Genomic DNA, 24,007 nt, shown 5'->3' on the forward strand with positions numbered 1-24,007 from the left:
TCAGAACTGTAACAGTTTTCACGTTTCATTCGCATGTGTATCAATCATGATAACTTTCACGACAGATGGAGCTTGCTAATTTCAAAGAGGTCTTCGCTAAACTCTAAACATTAGAGTAAACTTATCAAAGATCACAACTGAAAGATCTGGTGGTCGTGATCTTTCCGTACCTGCGTCATACTCCGAAAAGGAAGGCCCTATATTGAAATGTAAAACATCCACCCCACCGGACTCAAATTGCACAAAAGGCAAACCCGTTGTTTTCATCACATCCACTAATTAAAATGACCAAGTATGTTGGTACCTTTAAACTTTCTTGTCGACAGTCACGTGATTATCCGAAAAAACAAGGCGCTATATCTCGGGAACAAAAGCAGCTGGGAAGCTACTTTCAACGGCACAAACACAGCATTAACGACATAAGCATTAATGAGCTGGGTTTCCTCATTTGTGTTGTTTGTAGGGGGAGACTTCAATAAAAACTCTTTTCCTCTCTCACACCGGAAGAAAGCTCCACAGTCGAAATGTGATTTTCTTCTATTTTTCAGCATGGAATAAACCTTAATTTGTCCCTTTGCAGCTTGTACTTAGATGCGTGTTTTTCAGTTATTGGAATGTTAAAATTGCAACAAATAACCATTGCATGTGTAAGCTGTCTGTGTTGTGTTCTTGTGAGTAAGGGGATACAATAGGATAGATAGTCCTCCACAGTTTGTCTTTTTTTTTTACTATCCTGCCCCTGTTCTTTCCTTCGTCCCACCACATACGTAAAGATGGCTTTTCAACGATCGCTTTTACTTTTTAAACATCTAGTTTCTTCTTGTCCCAGTGTCTACACATTTCCTATAATCCGCGACCGGTTGGTTATCTGAAGTCCACATCCTAAATCAAATTCAGAGGCAGATTAAGGAAACATCTTCGTTGCGTTAATTCCATTGAAGAAAAAGTAATTCTCCCCGTCGGGGAATCGAACCCCGGTCTCCCGCGTGACAGGCGGGGATACTTACCACTATACTAACGAGGAGTTGTTGGCTTGCTTCCCGCACAAGCTGCTGTGTCACTAAACCCAATGAACAACACCACTACTCCCTCTTGTGGTTTACAATAGCGCAACTACTAATGTGATTTGTTTCAAAGCAGCAGGGCATGTTTAGTTGGCTCGTTGGTCTAGGGGTATGATTCTCGCTTTGGGTGCGAGAGGTCCCGGGTTCAAATCCCGGACGAGCCCTGCTTTTTTTCTTACGTCGTTTCACATTTTTTTCTGTGCATTAAAAGCATGTTTGCTTTCGGCTTTTCACATTAAAGTCAAATTACTATAGTTCAAATCTCAAATCTCTTCAAACAATACAGGGTAAAGATGTAAAATGTGTATATGCACCAAAAGCAAACCCGATTGACGATGTTACACTAAAGACCTAATTAACATGCTTGATAGTAGACAGATTTAAAAGAACTGGCCCGTACGGGGATCGAACCCGCGACCTTGGCGTTATTAGCACCACGCTCTAACCAACTGAGCTAACCGGCCGGTGCGCACGATTTCTTTTCCTCGATAAGCAGTAGTAAACGATTATATGGTATTATTGGGTAAAGACAATTTATAGCACTGTTTTGTATTTAGCTTGCCGATAACCAGCATGGTATCACTGTACACTGAAATACCAAAATCAATTTACACATATATTACACAAATATTTTATTCAGGTTAACTTAACCAACATCTTAAATAAACATTTTAACGCAGTCGAGATGACCCGTCCGGGCTGTGCTGATCATACAGCGTTTCTTTCTTGGGTCTAGTCCTGCCGGGACAGCCTGTCTCTTGCAAACTATAAAACATAAATAACAAAAAGTGAAATTAAAGCAATAAAAACCTCCGAGCTCATTTTAACTTTTATTTGTGAAATCAGGTATCTATATTTTCTTTCAGTGAGCACTGAGACAAGGATTCCTATAATAAGCCTTAATGCATATTGAAGCTTGCAAATCTATCACCGAGTGGACAGTTTAAAATTAAGCGAACACCTTTCTTGTTCGCCATTAAATACAGAGGACGAGTACTAATGTAGAAAACGCCGAACCGCTTTTCATACAAAGGCAGAAACCGCCACCGAGCGTCTCCTCCGCGGTGTCCGGGGCGCCATGCTGTACAGTGCGAGAGCAGCCCAGAGCTCAGGCCGGCAGAGGCGGAGCTGGAGGCGCAGCAGTCTGGGCATCAGGAGTGTCCTGACGCGCGTCATACCTGACGCAGTATGAAGAGGTTGTTCAAAATCTAGGACTAGTGCAGCGTAAATTGAATGAGGTGGTGTGTATAACTGAAGTGAAAACACACCAGGTGTTGTTTTTTTTAACTCTCAAAACGAGTGTCTAGCATTGTTTTATACACGTTTTCGTTTACCGTTCTTCAAACCTTAGAGTTACATGAGGCTATCTTAGACAAGTAGCTATTAAAGGGCTATTAAAAAGGTGGATAGTAACAGGACATAGTAAAAGATCAATGAACAAAAAGTCACAAATGTTGAGATTTTATATTGTATAATATATATATATATTAATCATTTTAAATCGGGAGAAATAAATAAAATGAAGAGGTCGCAAGGTTTCTTGGAATAGCAGGATAATGTAGGCAGATGATGTTTCATCTTTGATACCTTCATCTTCTGGAAACTGTTCAATTGAAGAATTGAACAGTTTGGGGGTTCTGTTGATCTTGTATGTTAAGGGTGTATTTATACTTATTTAGCAAATGCAACGTCCCTGAACTAAGCGATAGCAACAGCTGAGTTTTACTCGCCCATCATACTATGACAGCCGCTAGATGGCAGTCAAAACAGGTTTCTGAGAAACTCCAGAAACTGCACATCCAACTGCAAGTACATCTTACATGCAACGTGGCAAAGACGTTTGAGTACTTCTACAAGAAAACTAGTACGTGGGGCTCGTTGGTCTAGGGGTATGATTCTCGCTTAGGGTGCGAGAGGTCCCGGGTTCAAATCCCGGACGAGCCCGTTTCTTTTCTTCCACGCCTATTTTGTGAATGTAAGGCAGTTTCTAATAACTTTATTCCATGCTGAAAAGAGAAGAAAAAAACACAATGAAAAAGGCTCCACAGTTGAAACGTTGTGTTTTCTCTCTTCTCTTTTCAGCATGGAATAAACCTTGACTTGTTCTTTTGCAGCCTGCGCATGCTGACGCAGATACTCACCTGAACAGTTTCCAATAACTTCCATGTAAATGCTTTCACTTCTAAAATATATGTCAAAGATTATGTCAAAGCATTTATTTAGAAAAGGCAACTTCCCTGAGCCAAGCAATAGCTGTGTTGGGAGGTGTGCAGAAGGTTTAGCTTGCAAAGGCTCACCATCATTAGAGGTAAGTGTAACAGGGACCATGACCAGTCCTCACGCAGTTTAGAGTCGACCACTCTTTTCTTGGAAGGTGAAAGACAGGAGGTTGATGGGTAGAGCTTATGATGAGGTGCTTGTATGTTAAATCCACTGAACTCACTTGAACTTCTGAAGTCCCCTGATCCCCATTCTTGAGCCCAGGTGGAGTTTGCATTGAAGTCTCGTGGGAGAGGACGGAGATTGGTCTTCTTGAAGGCAGACGTGTCTTTGGAGGGTTAAGTACGGTATGTCATACAGTACTCTCATATGAGGACTCAGTCTTTAGCTAAAGAAAAGCTGCAAGAGCTCATTTTCACTTGTTTTAACTAACTTGTTGCTTGTAACAGTTCTAAGTATTTGGTATGTCTGCTTTTAGATTGTTCAGTAGTTTAACGAGTTACTCTGAAGTTAATATTTTATTGCAAAACACAATGAACACAACGCAACCGTTGAAAGTAACTTCCCAGCTTCTTTCTTTCCCAAGATATAATACCTTCTTTTCGGAGGGTGTGACGTCACTCAGTCCCCCTACAACTTCGTAGGGGAACCAGACCGGTCTCAATCGTTAGTGCTGCGTTTGTGCCGTGAAAAGAAGCGTTTGTACTGCTTTCGATCCCGAGATAAAGCGCCTTGGTTTTCCGGTGATCACGTGACCTTGCACGGTGACTTTGACCTCCAGTGACCCCGTCTGCCGAGTTCAAGCGTCTGTAACCGGTGCGAGAGTAACAGTTCTGCAATTGTGCTCCTCTGTTTGCCCGGGTGCGGGACGGGGGTGGTGGACTTTGCATTTAATATCAGTGTCTTCTGTGCGTTTGTGTGAGCAGGAACATTAAATTTCTCACGAATATCACATACCCTAATCAGAAGAGTTAAGGGTGTAGTCTCAAAAAGAGAACACTATCAAACAATTGCATGTTCTTACCAAGAGGCTTTAACGGGCACGTCTTAATACTTCGTAGCGGTGTGCTTTTTTAAACATCCGAAGAAGTGATCAGTTTCTCACTGTCTTCTTAAACACGCGCACCAAGGGACGTGTAAAGATTCGACCCATCAGTCGAGCCACGTGTTAAAAAAAGGCTTGAACTTGCAACTTTACGAACAAAGCCACTGTTGCACTTTTTATGCAAAGCACATTCGTTAACGTGAAAAAGAGCCAGGGTGTTTTTAAAGGGGCACTACAAGGTTGTCGCGGGTAGTAAATAACACATCCGAGAAGCAACACTAGCAAGTCCACCGTCTCACACCCGCGGACCGCGTCAATAATGGACAGATCTTCTTTATTTTCACATAACAGAAGGCAGCATATATCTGAATTCTTTAATAAACTGTCATTATCCGTGTGTTTGTATTTACAGGGGTCTTATGCGCAAACATGAAGCGATGAGCGCACTGTCCTCTTATCTTTGTGTTTCCGGCCAGTCCTTGGTGTAGAATACAGCGTGAGGGCACACCTGCCCCCTGAAGACACAGATGGGCGCCTGTGTTAGATCCTCAGGTGAAGTCGAGTGTTCTGCAGTCTGCAATGTAATGACCCGGACATGTTTGCTTGTCCTGCTTCATGAAGTTGCCCACCCGCCCGTCGAACAGCACAAACGACGGAACTCACGGCAATCGTTAGTGCTGCGTTTGTGCCGGTTTGTGTCGCTGTAAGTAGCGTTTGTGCTGCTTTCGTTTCCGAGATATAGCGCCTTGTTTTTTCGGGACTATCTACAAGGAAGTTTACAGATACCAACAAACTCGGTACTTGAACTTCTGATTGTGACGAAAACAATGACGATTTGTTTTCCGAGTCTCTCTGGTCGGGTGGGGTGGATGTTTCTATATATTATATATTACATCACTCTGTGACGTACAAAACAGCAACGTCACGACCACCAGATCTTTCAGTTGTGATCTTTGGATCAGTTGACCCCAGATTTTGCAGCCTATACGCGAGAAACAGTCTTACATTTAGGGAGACGTTACTATGTTAGTTCTCTGGGTTAGGTGTTTTCTTTTCATTTTTAACCATGTTCTTGAAAATGTATTGCTTGTGTACTCCTATCATTGGTGAAGAGACACTAGTTTCCAAATTACCGCTTGTACAACACGAGAGCCCATATTCACATTTTTAGGTATTAGTTTTAAGATCGATATAATTTAACAATAAAACTAAATTCAAAGCACTAGCACAGTAATATAGTGATCACAGAATTTACATTTCTATTCATTTTTGAAGTACAAAGCAGAACGTGTTTCCCCCACCTTAAATATACGATTAAAATTGTTCAAATACCATGTATTCATTACAGAAAGCAGCGGAGAAAGTTATATTGCAAATAAAAATGTATTTATTTCGAAGAGTACGGGACTTTGTGAATCAATAAAGACGTTACAAATATGCCGATGTAGTTATTTTGCAAATAAGTAAAGCATTTTAAAAATAGATTCTCTTTGACAGTTAACAAGCCGATCCACCTGGCGCCGCTAGCTTGAACAGCTCTCAGACCCATGATTGGCTAAACCCCCGAACAGTTCGGGCCGCGATTGGGTGAGGAGTGAGAATCGACACTCTGATTGGGTAAAGCGCCACAGCGGAAGTTCCGAGAACATGTAGATACACAGGTGATGGATGTTCTTCTTGGTCCAAATACTGTAGCCCCGTTTAACCGTGATACCCATTGCAACTGGTGTTGCGCCACTGTCGCGACATTAAGTCCATATATCGCGATATGACAAACCCCATAAAACGCCCTGCCCCTATGTCGCGACATGGAAGGCCCCATATCGCGATATAACATACCCTGGCAAAAATGCCCCACCCCCATGTCGTGACATGAAAGGCCCTATATCGCGATATGATATACCCCGGTAAAAATGCCCCAGCCCTATGTCGCGACACGAAAGGCCCTATATCGCGATATGACATTCCCCGGCCAAACCACCCACTCCCTATGTCGCGACATGAAGTTCATATATCCTGATATGACAAAACAGCCACTCCCATGTCACGACACGAAGCCCCTATATCATAATATGACATACTCCGACAAAATGCCCCGCCACCATGTCGCGACATTTGTTGCGACAGGGGTGCCAGGGTGGCATGGAAGCAAGGCGCCAGTCGCAATATACACTGCCGCGATATACATGTTCCTCCTGTAAACAAATTACAAGAAATTCTGCGTAGCTGTTTTATATGGCCAAATTAATGTTCGTTTTGTTTTGTGAATAGAACAGCCATATGATATAAAACCTTTTAAAACAGTCACAAAGCAAAAGTAAATGCGTAAGATTATTGTAGTAATGGAAATTAACACATTTCCTTAAATATAATAATGTAAAGTGGAACGCTTGTTATCCTACACAGAAAACTATCAATATAGGAGGAAAAAAAGACAAGTAAGAAAGTTTTTATTCACAGAGGGCATTTTGTAGTTTTTCGATTTCATGCTATTTTAGTTGTAGTTTAAAAGCTCGCTTGTAGTCTGGTGCCGGTTTGAACTGAAGTATGGTCGCTCGCTCAAGTGGTAAAGTCTGTGAATGCGGAGGTAATGCACGTACAATTTATGTAATGTAATGTAATGTTTCTTTATTAGCCCTATACAATTTCATGCATTAGGAATTCGTCTTTTCGCATACCCCAGCTTTTCTCCATGTAATGTATGTTTATACAATAAACTTAACTTTCCTGAATGAATATTTCAATATGTGAAATTCCAATGGGATCTTTACGGAACACATCAGCAAATAAAAGACACCTTGCATTTTCCTGTCCAGGACTGTGACTCATAGATAATTTCTAGACGGAACAGCTGAGTTTTACTCGCCCATCATACTATGACAGCCGCTAGATGGCAGTCAAAACAGGTTTCTGAGAAACTCCAGAAACTGCACATCCAACTGCAAGTACATCTTACATGCAACGTGGCAAAGACGTTTGAGTACTTCTACAAGAAAACTAATACGTGGGGCTCGTTGGTCTAGGGGTATGATTCTCGCTTAGGGTGCGAGAGGTCCCGGGTTCAAATCCCGGACGAGCCCGTTTTTTTTCCTCCACACCTATTTTGTGAATGTAAGGCAGTTTCTAATAACTTTATTCCATGGTGAAAAGAGAAGAAAAAAACACAATGAAAAAGGTTCCACAGTTGAAACGTTGTGTTTTCTCTCTTCTCTTTTCAGCATGGAATAAACCTTGACTTGTTCTTTTGCAGCCTGCGCATGCTGATGCAGCTACCCACCTGAACAGTTTCCAATAACTTCCATGTAAATGCTTTCACTTCTAAAATATATGTCAAAGATTATGTCAAAGCTTTTATTTATTAAGAAAATGCAACTTCCCTGAGCCAAGCAATAGCTGTGTTGGGAGGTGTGCAGAAGGTTTAGCTTGCAAAGGCTCACCATCATTAGAGGTAAGTGTAACAGGGACCATGACCAGTCCTCACGCAGTTTAGAGTCGACCACTCTTTTCTTGGAAGGTGAAAGACAGGAGGTTGATGGGTAGAGCTTATGATGAGGTGCTTGTATGTTAAATCCACTGAACTCACTTGAACTTCTGAAGTCCCCTGATCCCCATTCTTGAGCCCAGGTGGAGTTTGCATTGAAGTCTCGTGGGAGAGGACGGAGATTGGTCTTCTTAAAGGCAGATGTGTCTTTGGAGGGTTAAGTACTGTATTGCCTTGTGCAATGGCAGGTGAGGAGCGTTTTCAAGTTCAAGTTCAAGTTTATTGTCATTATTCTTATATACAGGAATACAGTATAACGAAATGCTATTTAGCTAGCTCTCAGACAATAAGTAGTACAAAGAAACAAGAATACAACTGTATAATGAAAGAAAGACAGAGACAACAGGCAGTGTGCAAAACAACAAAAGGTAACAGGTAATGTGCAAAACAACATCAGATGTGCAAAAACAGGCAGCAACAGGATGAGATAAAAGGATAGAAAATTATGGGGAGTGAGCTTCTTGACTTGTAAGGTAGAGGTAGATTTCAATGTGTGTTTGAGTTTTTGGTAAGAAAGAAGCACTGTGAGGTTCAGATCATAGGTGAGAGGTGAGGTGAGAGAGGCTGGGAGTTTAATAGTTTGATACTGTGGGGGTAAAAACTGTCTCTGAGTCTGGTAGCCCGGGCCTGAATGCTCCGGTACCATTTTCCAGATGGTAGAGGATCATACAGTCTGTAGCTGGGGTGTGTGAGGTCTTTGATGCTTAGAGCTTTTTAGAGGTTAGAGGTTTTGGACCTTTCTGAGCATTTTGTGAGTAACTGCCACTCGTCGGATGTGTATTTGTACTGTGTGACATAAAACAGTTGTACTAGATGTTGTATAAATTGTGTGATTCGAAAGTTTGTTTGGTGTTTATTTCAGCGGACAAACACACGAAAAAACAACCAGTGCCTACCTCTGTTGTGAGGTTTTGGCGTTCTAGACCAGACGCAGGCGTGGGGGATTGGAATTGAATATGGCGATAATCTCGTCACTGTCTAGAGAGTCGACAAATTCCCGTTCAAACGACAGCTACCGGTGCGAGAGTAACAGTTCTGCAATTGTGCTCCTCTGTTTGCCCGGGTGCGGGACGGGGGTGGTGGAGTTTGCATTTAATATCAGTGTCTTCTGTGCGTTTGTGTGAGCAGGAACATTAAATTTCTCACGAATATCACATACCCTAATCAGAAGAGTTAAGGGTGTAGTCTCAAAAAGAGAACACTATCAAACAATTGCATGTTCTTACCAAGAGGCTTTAACGGGCACGTCTTAATACTTCGTAGCGGTGTGCTATTTTAAACATCCGAAGAAGTGATCAGTTTCTCACTGTCTTCTTAAACACGCGCACCAAGGGACGTGTAAAGATTCGACCCATCAGTCGAGCCACGTGTTAAAAAAAGGCTTGAACTTGCAACTTTACGAACAAAGCCACTGTTGCACTTTTTATGCAAAGCACATTCGTTAACGTGAAAAAGAGCCAGGGTGTTTTTAAAGGGGCACTACAAGGTTGTCGCGGGTAGTAAATAACACATCCGAGAAGCAACACTAGCAAGTCCACCGTCTCACACCCGCGGACCGCGTCAATAATGGACAGATCTTCTTTATTTTCACATAACAGAAGGCAGCATATATCTGGATTCTTTAATAAACTGTCATTATCCGTGTGTTTGTATTTACAGGGGTCTTATGCGCAAACATGAAGCGATGAGCGCACTGTCCTCTTATCTTTGTGTTTCCGGCCAGTCCTTGGTGTAGAATACAGCGTGAGGGCACACCTGCCCCCTGAAGACACAGATGGGCGCCTGTGTTAGATCCTCAGGTGAAGTCGAGTGTTCTGCAGTCTGCAATGTAATGACCGGGACATGTTTGCTTGTCCTGCTTCATGAAGTTGCCCACCCGCCCGTCGAACAGCACAAACGACGGAACTCACGGCAATCGTTAGTGCTGCGTTTCTGCCGGTTTGTGTCGCTGTAAGTAGCGTTTGTGCTGCTTTCGTTTCCGAGATATTGCCCCTTGTTTTTTCGGGACTATCTACAAGGAAGTTTACAGATACCAACAAACTCGGTACTTGAACTTCTGATTGTGATGAAAACAATGGGGAAGATTTGTTTTCCGAGTCTCTCTGGTCGGGTGGGGTGGATGTTTCTATATATTATATATTACATCACTCTGTGACGTACAAAACAGCAACGTCACGACAACCAGATCTTTCAGTTGTGATCTTTGGATCAGTTGACCCCAGATTTTGCAGCCTATACGCGAAAAACAGTCTTATATTTAGGGAGACGTTACTATGTTAGTTCTCTGGGTTAGGTGTTTTCTTTTCATTTTTAACCATGTTCTTGAAAATGTATTGCTTGTGTACTCCTATCATTGGTGAAGAGACACTAGTTTCCAAATTACCGCTTGTACAACACGAGAGCCCATATTCACATTTTTAGGTATTAGTTTTAAGATCGATATAATTTAACAATAAAACTAAATTCAAAGCACTAGCACAGTAATATAGTGATCACAGAATTTACATTTCTATTCATTTTTGAAGTACAAAGCAGAACGTGTTTCCCCCACCTTAAATATAGGATTAAAATTGTTCAAATACCATGTATTCATTACAGAAAGCAGCGGAGACAGTTATATTGCAAATAAAAATGTCTTTATTTCGTTGAGTACGGGACTTTGTGAATCGATAAAGACGTTACAAATATGCCGATGTAGTTATTTTGCAAATAAGTAAAGCATTTTAAAAATAGATTCTCTTTGAGTAAACAAGCCGATCCACCTGGCGCCGCTAGCTTGAACAGCTCTCAGGCCCATGATTGGCTAAACCCCCGAACAGTTCGGGCCGCGATTGGGTGAGGAGTGAGAATCGACACTCTGATTGGGTAAAGCGCCACAGCGGAAGTTCCGAGAACATGTAGATACACAGGTGATGGATGTTCTTCTTGGTCCAAATACTGTAGCCCCGTTTAACCGTGATACCCATTGCAACTGGTGTTGCGCCACTGTCGCGACATTAAGTCCATATATCGCGATATGACAAACCCCATAAAACGCCCTGCCCCTATGTCGCGACATGGAAGGCCCCATATCGCGATATAACATATCCTGGCAAAAATGCCCCACCCCCATGTCGTGACATGAAAGGCCCTATATCGCGATATGATATACCCCGGTAAAAATGCCCCAGCCCTATGTCGCGACACGAAAGGCCTTATATCGCGATATGACATACCCCGGCCAAACCACCCACTCCCTATGTCTCGACATGAAGTTCATATATCGTGATATGACAAAACTGCCACTCCCATGTCACGACACGAAGCCCGTATATCATAATATGACATACTCCGACAAAATGCCCCGCCACCATGTCGCGACATTTGTTGCGACAGGGGTGCCAGGGTGGCATGGAAGCAAGGCGCCAGTCGCAATATACACTGCCGCGATATACATGTTCCTCCTGTAAACAAATTACAAGAAATTCTGCGTAGCTGTTTTATATGGCCAAATTAATGTTCGTTTTGTTTTGTGAATAGAACAGCCATATGATATAAAACCTTTTAAAACAGTCACAAAGCAAAAGTAAATGCGTAAGATTATTGTAGTAATGGAAATTAACACATTTCCTTAAATATAATAATGTAAAGTGGAACGCTTGTTATCCTACACAGAAAACTATCAATATAGGAGGAAAAAAAGACAAGTAAGAAAGTTTTTATTCACAGAGGGCATTTTGTATTTTTTCGATTTCATGCTATTTTAGCTGTCGTTTAAAAGCTCGCTCGTTGTCTGGTGCCGGTTTGAACTGATGTGTGGTCGCTCGCTCAAGTGGTAAAGTCTGTGAATGCGGAGGTAATTCACGTACAATTTATGTAATGTAATATAATGTTTCTTTATTAGCCCTATACAATTTCTTGCATTAGGAATTCGTCTTTTCGCATACCCCAGCTTTTCTTCATGTAATGTATGTTTATACAATAAACTTAACTTTCCTGAATGAATATTTCAATATGTGAAATTCCAATGGGATCTTTACAGAACACATCAGCAAATAAAAGACACCTTGCATTTTCCTGTCCAGGACTGTGACTCATAGATCATTTCTAGACGGAACAGCTGAGTTTTACTCGCCCATCATACTATGACAGCCGCTAGATGGCAGTCAAAACAGGTTTCTGAGAAACTCCAGAAACTGCACATCCAACTGCAAGTACATCTTACATGCAACGTGGCAAAGACGTTTGAGTACTTCTACAAGAAAACTAAGACGTGTGGCTCGTTGGTCTAGGGGTATGATTCTCGCTTAGGGTGCGAGAGGTCCCGGGTTCAAATCCCGGACGAGCCCGTTTTTTTTTCCTGCACAAGTGTTTTCTGAATGTAAGGCAGACAGTTTCTAATAACTTTATTCCATGCTGAAAAGAGAAGAAAAAAACACAATGAAAAAGGTTCCACAGTTGAAACGTTGTGTTTTCTCTCTTCTCTTTTCAGCATGGAATAAACCTTGACTTGTTCTTTTGCAGCCTGCGCATGCTGATGCAGCTACCCACCTGAACAGTTTCCAATAACTTCCATGTAAATGCTTTCACTTCTAAAATATATGTCAAAGCTTTTATTTATTAAGAAAATGCAACTTCCCTGAGCCAAGCAATAGCTGTGTTGGGAGGTGTGCAGAAGGTTTAGCTTGCAAAGGCTCACCATCATTAGAGGTAAGTGTAACAGGGACCATGACCAGTCCTCACGCAGTTTAGAGTCGACCACTCTTTTCTTGGAAGGTGAAAGACAGGAGGTTGATGGGTAGAGCTTATGATGAGGTGCTTGTATGTTAAATCCACTGAACTCACTTGAACTTCTGAAGTCCCCTGATCCCCATCCTTGAGCCCAGGTGGAGTCTGCATTGAAGTCTCGTGGGAGAGGACGGAGATTGGTCTTCTTGAAGGCAGATGTGTCTTTGGAGGGTTAAGTACTGTATTGCCTTGTGCAATGGCAGGTGAGGAGCGTTTTCAAGTTCAAGTTCAAGTTTATTGTCATTATTCTTATATACAGGAATACAGTATAACGAAATGCTATTTAGCTAGCTCTCAGACAATAAGTAGTACAAAGAAACAAGAATACAATTGTATAATGAAAGAAAGACAGAGACAACAGGCAGTGTACAAAACAACAAAAGGTAACAGGTAATGTGCAAAACAACATCAGATGTGCAAAAACAGGCATCAACAGGATGAGATAAAAGGATAGAAAATTATGGGGAGTGAGCTTTTTGACTTGTAAGGTAGAGGTAGATTTCAATGTGTGTTTGAGTTTTTGGTAAGAAAGAAGCACTGTGAGGTTCAGATCATAGGTGAGAGGTGAGGTGAGAGAGGCTGGGAGTTTAATAGTTTGATACTGTGGGGGTAAAAACTGTCTCTGAGTCTGGTAGCCCGGGCCTGAATGCTCCGGTACCATTTTCCAGATGGTAGAGGATCATACAGTCTGTAGCTGGGGTGTGTGAGGTCTTTGATGCTTAGAGCTTTTTAGAGGTTAGAGGTTTTGGACCTTTCTGAGCATTTTGTGAGTAACTGCCACTCGTCGGATGTGTATTTGTACTGTGTGACATAAAACAGTTGTACTAGATGTTGTATAAATTGTGTGATTCGAAAGTTTGTTTGGTGTTTATTTCTTAAACATTTATTTAACCTTAAAGTTGTTGTAAGGAATAAAAAATGCACTATTATATTTAAAAAAAAGTTGATTGAAATGATCTTTGTCATAGGGCTAAATTCGGGTAACACTGTGGCGCAATGGTCCAATTCCTTGGGGTTTGTATGTTCTCCTCGTGCTCACGTGGGTTTCCTCTGGGTGCTCCATGCTGGTAGGTTCATTGGCTTCTGGGAAATAAGGCCCGAGCGTGTGTGTTATCCGTAAGCGTGTCCTGCTTACCCACTGCTTACTGAAATAGGCTCCGACACCCTGAATTTGGTCAGAGGTTAGACAATTGATGGATGTCATTAATTAAATTGTATCCTGGCTGGAGCATGACATTTCTGTCAGTTTCATCTTTTCCTTTACAAACAATGACGCCTTAAGCAGACAACAAAGGTTTCAAACTACGAATGTTTACACTGGTGATGGCGGCCATTAAGCCTAACAAGAACTACTGTATACAGTAACATGATTCTAAGGGATAAAAAACATGGATTTAAAAAGTAGATCTTATTTAACACCTTAGATCTATTTGAATAAGCAACATCAGTCATTTATTGTAAGATATGACAAATTTGCGCTGTACACTCTTTTAATAACTGTGATAAATACCCAACCAATTGTGTAGAATGATGTTAACATTTAAAACTGGAAAGAATTCACCTATTGTGGTATATTGAAACATCAGTTTTATATTTCCATTACATCAGGTAAAAAACACTTGGTTTCTGATACATTTGCTGATTTACAGCAGGGGTGTAGGCAGGAATTGATTTTTGGGTGGGTCTGTGCAAAAGTGGGTGGCCTGGGCTCTAACTGACCGTCCTGCCAGCATAAGGGCACCCCTATGCAATCCTCGAACGGTATATTCAAACAGCAGAATTAGCGAAACCTTACATATATATACTGTCTCTCTCTCTCACACACACACGGGTTAAGCAACAGGTACCTAGGCTGCCGAACGCTACTGTGCCACAGCGGACAAACACACGAAAAAACAACCAGTGCCAACCTCTGTTGTGAGGTTTTGGCGTACTAGACCAGACGCAGGCGTCGGGGCTTGGAATTGAATATGGCGATAATCTCGTCACTGTCTAGAGAGTCGACAAATTCCCGTTCAAACGACAGCTAGTTTGAAAAGGTCTCTCATATGCGGACTTTGTCTTTAGCTAAAGAAAAGCTCCGAGAGCTCATTTTCACTTGTTGCTTTTAACAGTTCTAAGTATTTCGTATTCCTGCTTTTAGATTGTTCAGTAGTTTAACGAGTTACTCTGACATTAATATATTATTTCAAAACACAACGCAAAACGCAAGATTCAAAATCCGTCCGAAATATTGTATTTAAAATACCGTGCAGGGTTTACCTTGAGCTCCGTGAAGTTGCCCCCCCTACAGACAGCACAAACGGCGCCGGTTTGTGCCGTTGAAAGTAGCGTTTGTGCTCTTGCGATCCCGATATAGCGCCTTCTTTTTCCGGTGATCACGTGACATTGCACGGTGACTTTGACCTCCAGTGACCCCGTCTGCCGAGTTCAAGCGTCTGTTACCGGTGCGAGAGTAACAGTTCTGCAATTGTGCTCCTCTGTTTGCCCGGGTGCGGGACGGGGGTGGTGGAGTTTGCATTTAATATCAGTGTCTTCTGTGCGTTTGCGTGAGCAGGAACATTCAATTTCTCACGAATATCACATACCCTAATCAGAAGAGTTAAGGGTGTAGTCTCAAAAAGAGAACACTATCAAACAATTGCATGTTCTTACCAAGAGGCTTTAACGGGCACGTCTTAATACTTCGTAGCGGTGTGCTATTTTAAACATCCGAAGAAGTGATCAGTTTCTCACTGTCTTCTTAAACACGCGCACCAAGGGACGTGTAAAGATACGACCCATCAGTCGAGCCACGTGTTAAAAAAGGCTTGAATCTGCAACTTTACGAGCAAAACCACTGTTGCACTTTTTATGCAAAGCACATTCGTTAACGTGAAAAAGAGCCAGGGTGTTTTTTAAGGGGCACTACAAGGTTGTCGCGGGTAGTAAATAACACATCCGAGAAGCAACACTAGCAAGTCTACCGTCTCACACCCGCGGACCGCGTCAATAATGGACACATCTTCTTTATTTTCACATAACAGAAGGCAGCATATATCTGAATTCTTTAATAAACTGTCATTATCCGTGTGTTTGTATTTACAGGGGTCTTATGCGCAAACATGAAGCGATGAGCGCACTGTCCTCTTATCTTTGTGTTTCCGGCCAGTCCTTGGTGTAGAATACAGCCTGAGGGCACACCTGCCCCCTGAAGACACAGATGGGCGCCTGTGTTAGATCCTCAGGTGAAGTCGAGTGTTCTGCAGTCTGCAATGTAATGACCGGGACATGTTTGCTTGTCCTGCTTCATGAAGTTGCCCACCCGCCCGTCGAACAGCACAAACGACGGAACTCACGGCAATCGTTAGTGCTGCGTTTGTGCCGGTTTGTGTCGCTCTAAGTAGCGTTTGTGCTGCTTTCGTTTCCGAGATGCTCCGAGTGGCAGTTACTCACAAAATGCTCAGAAAGGTCCAAAACCTCTAACCTCTAAAAAGCTGTTTAAGATCGATATAATTTAACAATAAAACTAAATTCAAAGCACTAGCACAGTAATATAGTGATCACAGAATTTACATTTCTATTCATTTTTGAAGTACAAAGCAGAACGTGTTTCCCCCACCTTAAATATACGATTAAAATTGTTCAAATACCATGTATTCATTACAGAAAGCAGCGGAGACAGTTATATTGCAAATAAAAATGTATTTATTTCGAAGAGTACGGGACTTTGTGAATCAATAAAGACGTTACAAATATGCCGATGTAGTTATTTTGCAAATAAGTAAAGTATTTTAAAAATAGATTATCTTTGACAGTAAACAAGCCGATCTACCTGGCGCCGCTAGCTTGAACAGCTCTCAGACCCGTGATTGGCTAAACCCCCCAACAGTTCGGGCCACGATTGGGTGAGGAGTGAGAATCGACACTCTGATTGGGTAAAGCGCCACAGCGGAAGTTCCGAGAACATGTAGATACACAGGTGATGGTAAATACTGTAGCCCTGGTTAACCGTGTGTGCTGTATGAGCACGCTGGATGTTCTTCTTGGTCCAAACACTGTAGCCCCGTTTAACCGTGATACCCATTGCGACGGGTGTTGCGTCACTGTCGCGACATTAAGTCCATATATCGTGATATGACATACCCCATAAAACGCCCTGCCCCTATGTCGCGACATGGAAGGCCCTATATCGCGATATGATATACCCCGGTAAAAATGCCCCAACCCTATGTCGCGACACGAAAGGCCCTATATCGCGATATGACATTCCCCGGCCAAACCACCCACTCCCTATGTCGCGACATGAAGTTCATATATCCTGATATGACAAAACTGCCACTCCCATGTCACGACACGAAGCCCCAATATCATAATATGACATACTCCGACAAAATGCCCCGCCACCATGTCGCGACATTTGTTGCGACAGGGGTGCCAGGGTGGCATGGAAGCAAGGCGCCAGTCGCAATATACACTGCCGCGATATACATGTTCCTCCTGTAAACAAATTACAAGAAATTCTGCGTAGCTGTTTTATATGGCCAAATTAATGTTCGTTTTGTTTTGTGAATAGAACAGCCATATGATATAAAACCTTTTAAAACAGTCACAAAGCAAAAGTAAATGCGTAAGATTATTGTAGTAATGGAAATTAACACATTTCCTTAAATATAATAATGTAAAGTGGAACGCTTGTTATCCTACACAGAAAACTATCAATATAGGAGGAAAAAAAGACAAGTAAGAAAGTTTTTATTCACAGAGGGCATTTTGTATTTTTTCGATTTCATGCTATTTTAGTTGTAGTTTAAAAGCTCGCTTGTAGTCTGGTGCCGGTTTGAACTGAAGTATGGTCGCTCGCTCAAGTGGTAAAGTCTGTGAATGCGGAGGTAATTCACGTACAATTTATGTAATGTAATGTAATGTTTCTTTATTAGCCCTATACAATTTCTTGCATTAGGAATTCGTCTTTTCGCATACCCCAGCTTTTCTCCATGTAATGTATGTTTATACAATAAACTTAACTTTCCTGAATGAATATTTCAATATGTGAAATTCCAATGGGATCTTTACAGAACACATCAGCAAATACAATTCACCTTGCATTTTCCTGTCCAGGACTGTGACTCATAGATAATTTCTAGACGGAACAGCTGAGTTTTACTCGCCCATCATACTATGACAGCCGCTAGATGGCAGTCAAAACAGGTTTCTGAGAAAGTCCAGAAACTCCAACTTCAAGTACATCTTACATGCAACGTGGCAAAGCCGTTTGAGTACTTCTACAAGAAAACTAATACGTGGGGCTCGTTGGTCTAGGGGTATGATTCTCGCTTAGGGTGCGAGAGGTCCCGGGTTCAAATCCCGGACGAGCCCGTTTTTTTTTCCTCCACACCTATTTTGTGAATGTAAGGCAGTTTCTAATAACTTTATTCCATGCTGAAAAGAGAAGAAAAAAACACAATGAAAAAGGTTCCACAGTTGAAACGTTGTGTTTTCTCTCTTCTCTTTTCAGCATGGAATAAACCTTGACTTGTTCTTTTGCAGCCTGCCCATGCTGATGCAGCTACCCACCTGAACAGTTTCCAATAACTTCCATGTAAATGCTTTCACTTCTAAAATATATGTCAAAGATTATGTCAAAGCTTTTATTTATTAAGAAAATGCAACTTCCCTGAGCCAAGCAATAGCTGTGTTGGGAGGTGTGCAGAAGGTTTAGCTTGCAAAGGCTCACCATCATTAGAGGTAAGTGTAACAGGGACCATGACCAGTCCTCACGCAGTTTAGAGTCGACCACTCTTTTCTTGGAAGGTGAAAGACAGGAGGTTGATGGGTAGAGCTTATGATGAGGTGCTTGTATGTTAAATCCACTGAACTCACTTGAACTTCTGAAGTCCCCTGATCCTCATCCTTGAGCCCAGGTGGAGTTTGCATTGAAGTCTCCTGGGAGAGGAAGGAGATTGGTCTTCTTGAAGGCAGATGTGTCTTTGGAGGGTTAAGTACTGTATTGCCTTGTGCAATGGCAGGTGAGGAGCGTTTTCAAGTTCAAGTTCAAGTTTATTGTCATTATTCTTATATACAGGAATACAGTATAACGAAATGCTATTTAGCTAGCTCTCAGACAATAAGTAGTACAAAGAAACAAGAATACAACTGTATAATGAAAGAAAGACAGAGACAACAGGCAGTGTGCAAAACAACAAAAGGTAACAGGTAATGTGCAAAACAACATCAGATGTGCAAAAACAGGCAGCAACAGGATGAGATAAAAGGATAGAAAATTATGGGGAGTGAGCTTCTTGACTTGTAAGGTAGAGGTAGATTTCAATGTGTGTTTGAGTTTTTGGTAAGAAAGAAGCACTGTGAGGTTCAGATCATAGGTGAGAGGTGAGGTGAGAGAGGCTGGGAGTTTAATAGTTTGATAGTGTGGGGGTATGACCCGGACATGTTTGCTTGTCCTGCTTCATGAAGTTGCCCACCCGCCGTCGAACAGCACAAACGACGGAACTCACCGCAATCGTTAGTGCTGCGTTTGTGCCGGTTTGTGTCGCTGTAAGTAGCGTTTGTGCTGCTTTCGTTTCCGAGATATAGCGCCTTGTTTTTTCGGGACTATCTTCAAGGAAGTTTACAGATACCAACAAACTCGGTACTTGAACTTCTGATTGTGATGAAAACAATGGGGACAATTTGTTTTCCGAGTCTGTCTGGTCGAGTGGGGTGGATGTTTCTATATATTATATATTACATCACTCTGTGACGTACTAAACAGCAACGTCACGACCACCAGATCTTTCAGTAGTTTCCAAATTTCTGCTTGTACAACACATTTTTGGGTATTAGTTTTAAGATCGATATAATTTAACAATAAAAACTAATTTCAAAGCACTAGCACAGTAATACAGTGATCACAGAACTTACATTTCTATTCATTTTTGAAGTACAAAGCAGAACGTGTTTCCCCACCTTAAATATACGATTAAAATTGTTCAAATACCATGTATTCATTACAGAAAGGAGCGGAGACAGTTATATTGCAAATAAAAATGTATTTATTTCGAAGAGTACGGGACTTTGTGAATCAATAAAGACGTTACAAATATGCCGATGTAGTTATTTTGCAAATAAGTAAAGCATTTTAAAAATAGATTCTCTTTGACAGTAAACAAGCCGATCCACCTGGCGCCGCTAGCTTGAACAGCTCTCAGACCCGTGATTGGCTAAACCCCGATCAGTTCGGCCACGATTGGGTGAGGAGTGAGAATCGACACTCTGATTGGGTAAAGTGCCAAAGCGGAAGTTCCGAGAACATGTAGATACACAGGTGATGGTAAATACTGTAGCCCCGGTTAACCGTGTGTGCTGTATGAGCACGCTGGATAAAGGATGTCATTGTATCAATAGCGCTTTCACGACTCCGATAGCATGTCGCGATCACATCACATCGTGATACCCATTGCGACTGCTGTTGCGCCACTGTCGGGACATTAAGTCCATATATCGCGATATGACATACACCATAAAACGCCCTGCATCCATGTCGCGACATGAAAGGCCCTATATCGCGATTTGACATATCCCGGCAAAAAAGCCTCACCCCATGTCGCGACACGAAAGGCCCTATATCGCGATATGACATTCCCCGGCCAAACCACCCACTCCCTATGTCGCGACATGAAGTTCATATATCCTGATATGACAAAACTGCCACTCCCATGTCACGACACGAAGCCCCAATATCATAATATGACATACTCCGACAAAATGCCCCGCCACCATGTCGCGACATTTGTTGCGACAGGGGTGCCAGGGTGGCATGGAAGCAAGGCGCCAGTTGCAATATACACTGCCGTGACATACATGTTCTAAAATTCCTCCTGTAAACAAATTACAAGAAATTCTGCGTATCTGTTTTATATGGCCAAATTAATGTTCGTTTTGTTTTGTGAATAGAACAGCCATATGATATAAAACCTTTTAAAACAGTCACAAAGCAGAAGTAAATGCGTAAGATTATTATAGTAATGGAAATTAACACATTTCCTTAAATATAATAATGTAAAGTGTAACGCTTGTTATCCTACACAGAAAACTATCAATATAGGAGGAAAAAAAGACAAGCAAGAAATTTTTTATTCACAGAGGGCATTTTGAATTTTTTCGATTTCATGCTATTTTAGCTGTAGTTTAAAAGCTCGCTTGTTGTCTGTTGCCGGTTTGAACTGATGTGTGGTCGCTCGCTCAAGTGGTAAAGTCTGTGAATGCGGAGGTAATTGACGTACAATTTATATAATGATAATTTCTAGACGGAACAGCTGAGTTTTACTCACCCATCATACTATGACAACCGCTAGATGGCAGTCAAAACAGGTTTCTGAGAAACTCCAGAAGGTGCAGATCCAACACTTGCAAGTACATCTTACATGCAACGTGGCAAAGACATTTGAGTACTTCTCCAAAAAAATGCTAGAATATGTGGCTCGTTGGTCTAGGGGTATGATTCTCGCTTTGGGTGCGAGAGGTCCCGGGTTCAAATCCCGGACGAGCCCGTTTCTTTTCCTCCACACCTATTTTGTGAATGTAAGGCAGACAGTTTCTAATAACTTTATTCCATGCTGAAAAGAGAAGAAAAACACAATGAAAAAGGCTCCACAGTTGAAACGTTGTGTTTTCTCTCTTCGCTTTTCAGCATGGAATAAACTTTGACTTGTTCTTTTGCAGCCTGCGCATGCTGATGCAGCTACCCACCTGAACAGTTTCCAATAACTTCCATGTAAATGCTTTCACTTCTAAAATATAAATGTCAAAGATTATGTCAAAGCATTTATTTAGAAAATGCAACTTCCCTGAGCCAAGCAATAGCTGTGTCAACTTTTCAAATTTATACTATGATATTACAAAGTATTTAAAAAATAACCGGAACAACCCCTGGTTAAAAAGCGGGCTCGTCCGGGATTTGAACCCGGGACCTCTCGCACCCTAAGCGAGAATCATACCCCTAGACCAACGAGCCACGTATAATCCAGAGATGCTGAAGAGTATCTAAAACTTTGCCACGTCGCGTGTACTTGTTCAGTTCACTGGAAGAGTCAAGAATTTCAGAATTCCTTGTGTGTGCTGCCATCTAGCGGTACTGGTTAATAGCATTTAACATTTCAAAGTCTTGCTGTTTTTTTAAGGTAGATAAAAAAAACAATCTTTTTATATTGATGAACAAGGCTCACCTGAAGAAGGCTCCACGGCCGAAACGTTGTGTTCTCTTTCTTCTTTTTTTCAGCATGGAATAAACCTATTACTTGTTCCTTTTTATATAGATGACAGCCTTGTCAAGCTTGGTTGGCGTTTTAACAGGGACGACTAGTAAATACACCTTCCGGGATTCTGAAGATTAAGAAATTCTGCGTAGCTGTTTTATGACCAAATGGATGTTATTTTTATAATAATAATAAACTTTATTTTATATAGCACCTTTAAAGGTGGCTTCTCAAAGCGCTTTACAGCATGACAACAACAATACATAAGAAGAATACACAAGATAAAACACAATTACAATATAAAGAGGAGACCGTAGATGGTGGTACTAAGAAAAGCAGAGGGGTGACGAATGGAACCAGTTAAGTAAAGGCTTTTCTAAAGAAGAGGGTTTTGAGTCTGGATTTGAAGGAGTTTAGAGAACTCTCTGATATCTTTGGGGAGAGAGTTCCAGAGCTTGTGGGCATAACAGGAGAAGGCCCTGTCACCCATACAATATAGATGGGCTTGGGGGACAGTAAGGAGAGCAGAATTAGAGGAGCGAAGGTTGCGAGGTGGGGAGTTGGGCGATAATAGTTCAGACAGGTACTGAGGTGCCAAGCCATGCAGAGCCTTATAGGTCTACATGGAATTTGACCGGAAGCCAGTGCAAGGACTCCAGGATAGGAGTAATGTGAACACTTGCACTAGACCTGGTCAGGATTCTAGCTGCTGAATTTTGGACATACTGCAGTTTGTTCAGAGTAGATTTAGATAGCCCAGCGAGTAGCATCAGCAAATAAAAGACACCATGCATTTTCGTGTCCAGGACTGTGACTCATAGATAATTTCTAGACGGAACAGCTGAGTTTTACTCGCCCACCATACTATGACAACCGCTAGATGGCAGTCAAAACAGGTTTCTGAGAAACTCCAGAAGCTGCAGATCCATCTGCAAGTACAGCTTACATGCAACGTGGCAAAGACATTTGAGTAGTTCTCCAAAAATGCTAAAATGTGTGGCTCGTTGGTCTAGGGGTATGATTCTCGCTTAGGGTGCGAGAGGTCCCGGGTTCAAATCCCGGACGAGCCCCGTTTTTTTCCTTCACTGCTATTTTGTGAATGTAAGTCGGACAGACGCTGCTGTTTTCATTCTATTAACTTTCATGTAAATGCTTTCACTTGTAAATTATATGCCAAAACTATTATTGCTGATATTTTATGTTTTAACTGAAACACTGTAGCAGTTTCTTCAAGGAAATGTGTGCATGTGCCACAAGTTTTAATTTTCCAGTGGAGGAAAAAATAAGTAAAACGTTATTTCAGTATTACAAAGAAAAGCTATTAAAGATTACATAAAGTGTCCTAGACAACGATGGAAAACCTCTACACACAATGAAAGGGAAATGGATGTACTAAAGGAGTATTTCACTCAGGAGTATTTCACAACATGCCTCAGGCAGCAGAAGAGAGGTCGTTTTAAACTGTTCTAACATAGCAAAGACGAAATGTTTCAGGTACCAGAAGAACCCAAGAGTCAGGGTCGCGTTAAACAAACTATTCAAGTCGTCCATCAGTGGCTAAAGAGAGAGGATGTCGTGTCCATCCTTAAAATATGTTTTGCAAAACTGTCCCAAGTAATTATAGACCTATACGTCTTATTTCTATTAAAGGTAAGGTAAGGTCGTGAAAACAATTGTCAGAACTAAGCTAGAGAATCACCAACCTTATATGGAAATAAAATCCTGGGAAATATTTACATATTTTAACCACATTGTTAGAGTTCCTTAAAAAAGCAACAACCAGTTGGACCCAGCTTTATGATCAGAGCAATATTGAAGAGATCATATGAAAAGTTGTATTTAAAATTTAAGCAGGCCTTTGATAAAGTTTCGCATATAAAAGTAATTATTCGATTACAGGCTTTTGGCATATGTGTGCTTTTGGATTGGTAAATAAATAGAAAACGGTACAGATAAGCGGTAAATTCAAATTTTAGTATGCAAGTAGTGAAGTACCACAGGGATCTTTATATTAGCACCGTTTCTGATACTAATTTTTATCAATGATCTAGATTCTGGCATAGTTAGTAATCTATTCAGTTTGCAGATTATACCACATTAGGAGGATAAGCGAACCAGTAAAAGCATTTTCAAAAGC

At 41.5% G+C, this 24,007-nt stretch overlaps 10 non-coding genes across 10 annotated transcripts; 7 read left to right on the top strand and 3 right to left on the bottom strand.

The window, feature by feature from the left end:
• Positions 1 to 952: 952 nt before the first annotated feature.
• trnad-guc (transfer RNA aspartic acid (anticodon GUC)) lies at positions 953 to 1,024 on the bottom strand. The gene has a single exon. It is a non-coding gene; the product is annotated as a tRNA-Asp (tRNA).
• A 132-nt stretch (positions 1,025 to 1,156) lies between these two features.
• trnap-ugg (transfer RNA proline (anticodon UGG)) lies at positions 1,157 to 1,228 on the top strand. The gene has a single exon. It is a non-coding gene; the product is annotated as a tRNA-Pro (tRNA).
• Positions 1,229 to 1,454: 226 nt separating this feature from the next.
• trnai-aau (transfer RNA isoleucine (anticodon AAU)) lies at positions 1,455 to 1,528 on the bottom strand. The gene has a single exon. It is a non-coding gene; the product is annotated as a tRNA-Ile (tRNA).
• Positions 1,529 to 2,936: 1,408 nt separating this feature from the next.
• On the top strand, positions 2,937 to 3,008 carry trnap-agg (transfer RNA proline (anticodon AGG)). The gene has a single exon. It is a non-coding gene; the product is annotated as a tRNA-Pro (tRNA).
• A 4,329-nt stretch (positions 3,009 to 7,337) lies between these two features.
• On the top strand, positions 7,338 to 7,409 carry trnap-agg (transfer RNA proline (anticodon AGG)). The gene has a single exon. It is a non-coding gene; the product is annotated as a tRNA-Pro (tRNA).
• Positions 7,410 to 12,126: 4,717 nt separating this feature from the next.
• Positions 12,127 to 12,198, top strand: trnap-agg (transfer RNA proline (anticodon AGG)). The gene has a single exon. It is a non-coding gene; the product is annotated as a tRNA-Pro (tRNA).
• A 5,725-nt stretch (positions 12,199 to 17,923) lies between these two features.
• Positions 17,924 to 17,995, top strand: trnap-agg (transfer RNA proline (anticodon AGG)). The gene has a single exon. It is a non-coding gene; the product is annotated as a tRNA-Pro (tRNA).
• Positions 17,996 to 21,093: 3,098 nt separating this feature from the next.
• On the top strand, positions 21,094 to 21,165 carry trnap-ugg (transfer RNA proline (anticodon UGG)). The gene has a single exon. It is a non-coding gene; the product is annotated as a tRNA-Pro (tRNA).
• A 392-nt stretch (positions 21,166 to 21,557) lies between these two features.
• Positions 21,558 to 21,629, bottom strand: trnap-agg (transfer RNA proline (anticodon AGG)). The gene has a single exon. It is a non-coding gene; the product is annotated as a tRNA-Pro (tRNA).
• Positions 21,630 to 22,868: 1,239 nt separating this feature from the next.
• On the top strand, positions 22,869 to 22,940 carry trnap-agg (transfer RNA proline (anticodon AGG)). The gene has a single exon. It is a non-coding gene; the product is annotated as a tRNA-Pro (tRNA).
• The last annotated feature ends 1,067 nt before the right edge of the window (positions 22,941 to 24,007 follow it).

Source organism: Lepisosteus platostomus, chromosome 2 (genome assembly GCF_059453375.1).
Source record: "Lepisosteus platostomus isolate fLepPlt1 chromosome 2, fLepPlt1.hap1, whole genome shotgun sequence".
NCBI lineage: Eukaryota > Metazoa > Chordata > Actinopteri > Semionotiformes > Lepisosteidae > Lepisosteus > Lepisosteus platostomus.